The following is a 3,725-nucleotide window of genomic DNA, read 5'->3' as shown; positions in this document are numbered from 1 at the left end:
TGTGCAGTGGACATGTGAACATCCATCGGCCCCAGGAAAGTCCACTGGGGAGATGTTAACACCCTTGTCAGCTCTTGACGGATTTATACTCACCACAAAGATAGGAGGTTTGCATACATGGCCACATCCATTGCTGCAGCATTTCATTTCCCCAGGACATGTGTCATCTCCTCCACATCTTTCAACACAAGGCCCAACGGTTCCTTTGGGCACCCTGGGGCAGAGTCCAGGTTTGTCTCCCCCTGAAACATAAAACCGTGTTTGTAGAGTCTGGAATAGTCACTAACGAGGTATAAACACTTCTGTTAGAGATCCACGGCCTCACTGCTGGCAGGACTCCCACCTCTTTCATTTCTTCCTTTGTACTCCTGGACCCTCCCTCAGCCTCAGCAGCTCCACTCTCACACTGAAGACCCCAATGTCACAGTCAGGTCCTTAGGAGAATGTTCTCCCTGCTGCAAAGGCTGCCCAGTTCCGCAGGCAGGAAACCTGCTGTGTCATAAGCCTCTTTTTTCCACCTTAGAAGAAGATATTAGAAACCTCTCTGATCCCAGACATCCGTCTTTCCACCTCACACGTACCCCATGTTCATCTCGGAGCTACTCCGTGTTGGAGCCCTACATCCAAGGCACATCTAGAGAGAGCCCCAACTTTTAATAAGGCCCAACCTGATCTGATAAGAAGATAGGGCCCTGGCTGGTGTGGCTCAGTTGGTTGGAGCATCGCCCGACATACTGAAAATATTGCAGGTTCAATCCCCACTTGGGGCACATATGGTGGGCAACAAATCGACGTTCTCTCTCATATCTCTCTCTCGCTCGCTCGCTCTCGTTCTCGCTCTCACTCTCGCTCTCTCTCTCAAATCAATAAGCATCTCTCGAGTGAGGATTTAAAAAAAGAAGAAGAAAAATGGGAAAAGCAGGGTGATCACTCCTGAAGGTTAAAGAAAGTGGGTCTGATCAATGCCAAATCTCCACTCTGCAGCCTGTTCCTGGGCCCCACCATCCTCAGGTCTGAAGCTGGGCTCTGAGCCTCCTCTGCTCTCAGGTAGGACCCCCTCAGCACCCTTACCTCCATGAGGACCTCTCTGAGCGAAGGCCATCTCCATCCCCAAGATGACAAAAGCCACTAGGACAAAGACTGTGCCTGTCTTCATGTTGGCCTTTGATGTGAATGCACACACTGAGCCCAGCCCCAATTTATACCCTCAGTGACACCAGACAGGAGTGTGGGGTGGGGTAGTAGAACAGGAAATGTACAATATGACCTAGTTACTTTGTTCTATTTCATAACTGGTTTCTCTCTAATTAGGGTATGTTTTCTTATAGATTCAAATCCAAACAGGAGAGTTCATTGCTACATCACAACTTGGCACTGTTTTCCTGGTGTCATTAGAAAAAAGTGGCCAAAGAAAATAATTTTATGTATATAATTTAGAATTTCAGAGTAAGAGCTTAAAACTATGAAGCTACGTGTTATTCCATCTGGTGCCTCCTGGAGGTCCCGTTCCAGGAGGATTCAGTGTGCTTCTGGGAGAGATGGTGAACGGGTTGTGCCTTGGTGCCATCCATGGCTGAGATCCTTAAGTAGGGTTGGAATGAGGACCACCCCTTAATCACAAGTGTAGGTAGTAAGGTTGCTCATCTAAGGAGATGGATGTTCAAAGATCACAAGCTGGCAGGGCCCTTGGGTATTGAGAGACAGGGTCCACTCTTTTTTTTAGGGTCCATTCTTGCTGGCTGGTGGTCTCTGAGCATACCCTGCTCCATACTGACAGGTCCCTAGAGAGAGGCCTGTGTGGGTGAGCTACAAGGAGCTGAACTACAGGAAAAGACTGTTAACAGTTTCACAGAGGCCTGAGTAAGAAGCCCACCCTCTTTCTTATCCCAATTACAGAATTTCAGAGAAGGGGGTGTAAAGGTAAAACTCCAATGACTATAGGAATGAAGAGAAGCCTGCTTTGTCCTTGGGGGTCAGATCTGGGACAAGCACCTCATGAGCACCTATGGGGAGGCCAGGATGAGGTCCTCTAAGATCACAGGAACACTAAGCGAGCCAAGAGAGGAGGGCTCAGACTGGCCATCCCAGGTAGTTAGCTCACACCCACATCTCAGACTCTTTGGATGCTCAAAGGGTACAGCACCTAGGACCCCTCCATCAGAAGGAGGGACCAGAGTACCTGAAGAAGACACGGCAGCTCAGTACAGGGTGGAGATTAATTGCCCAAGGCAGCACAGAGCACAACAAAGAGAAGCCCAAATGCAAATCCGAGGTGTCTGGCCAGATGCCAGACTGCTGAGTAGCATGGCCTTGGTGAGTGTATGGGGCCAAGGTGCACAGCCCGAAAGAATTTGCAGGAGAACCCTACAGAGCACTCTTGGTAAGGGGAGGACTCCCTAATCCCTCCCTAAAAGTGACGTAGACACAACTACTAACACTTAATTAACATCATCTTTAAAAAAATTTTCTCATGTGTTTGGTATGTATTTTTCTAAGTTCTTTCCTATACTTTACATACACACATATGTATATGAAAATATGTATCTTTGCTGCATAAATGAAGTTATACTCTATGTATTGTTTTGCTTTATTCAATTAACATTATGTCTTTGTGTTTTTTTTTAAATATATATATTTTATTGACTGAGGAAGGGAGACAGAGAGATAAACAGAAACATCAATCATGAGAGAGAATCATGAAGCAGGTGCCTCATGCACGCCGCCTACTGGGGATCGAGCCAGCAACCTGGGCATGTGCCCACCAGGAATTGAACCATGACCTCCTGGTTCATAGGTCCATGCTCAACCACTGAGCCACACTGGCTGTGCTTAACATTATGTCTTGGAGAGATTTCCATGTTAGAATCCCCCCTTTTAAAGCAACCGCTATCTAATATCCTATCTAATAATAGACAAACATGGTCATTGACCGTATCTTCGCTACGTCTCCCATTGGCTAATCAGTGAGATATGCAAATTGACCGCCAACAAAGATGGTGGCTAATTTGCATACTGCAGGCAGGGTGGGACAGTGTGAGCCGCCAGCCCGAGCCGCCATCCAGTCCCCGGTGTGGGACCACAGAAGCCGCCTGCCTGCCACTCGTGATCGGATCCGGTCCCGGGCCGCAGGCTGGCCTGGAAGCCCCAGAAACCACCTGATATGGCAGTAACTCTATCAGTAAGCACTCTGAAAGTCAGTGGCATAAATGCACCAATTAAAAGACAGATTATGAGGGTGAATCAAAAACAAAACCCACTTTAAATATAAAGACACATATAGATTAAAAGTAAATGAATTAAGCTGCAGCCTGTTTTGCTCAGTGGATAGAGCATTAGCCCGTGGACTGAAGGGTCCCAGGTTCGATTCCAGTCAAGGGCATGTACCTCAGTTGCTGGCTTGATCCCCAGTCCCTATCAAAGCATGTGCAGGAGGCAACCAATCAATGTGTCTCTCCCTTTCCCTTCACTCTCTCTAAAATTCAATGGAAAAATATCCTTGGGTGAAGATTAACAAAAACAAAGTAAATGGATTAAGTAACATTAAAGAGATTATAAGAAAAATATATTCCAAATTTTGTTAGTTGTATAATGGTTATGTTTAAATTATTAACACCTAAGAAATTGGGTGAAGGGTACATATAATATGCTGTAGTATTTTATAGTTTTTTTTTACATGTATGAGATTATTTCAAATTAAAATATTAAAAAATTAAAAATTAATAAAA

At 45.7% G+C, this 3,725-nt stretch overlaps 1 long non-coding RNA gene across 2 annotated transcripts in view; it reads right to left on the bottom strand.

Moving 5' to 3' along the window:
* Window positions 1-1,184, bottom strand: part of LOC102247498 — a 21,076-nt gene extending 19,892 nt beyond the window's left edge. The window contains exons 1-2 of one of the 2 annotated variants that reach the window (XR_001360925.1): window positions 1,072-1,184; window positions 94-242 (exon numbers count right to left, since the gene is read on the bottom strand). This is a non-coding gene — a long non-coding RNA (uncharacterized LOC102247498). The remainder of the gene's footprint in view (window positions 1-93; window positions 243-1,071) is intronic. The other variant, XR_001360926.1, reaches the window with a different exon arrangement.
* Window positions 1,185-3,725: the final 2,541 nt, after the last annotated feature.

The sequence above is a fragment of the Myotis brandtii genome, unplaced genomic scaffold (genome assembly GCF_000412655.1).
Source record: "Myotis brandtii unplaced genomic scaffold, ASM41265v1 scaffold1327, whole genome shotgun sequence".
Taxonomy (NCBI): Eukaryota; Metazoa; Chordata; class Mammalia; order Chiroptera; family Vespertilionidae; genus Myotis; species Myotis brandtii.
The sequence above is the reverse complement of the archived record's forward strand: the minus strand, read 5'-3'. Positions and strand labels throughout refer to the sequence as shown.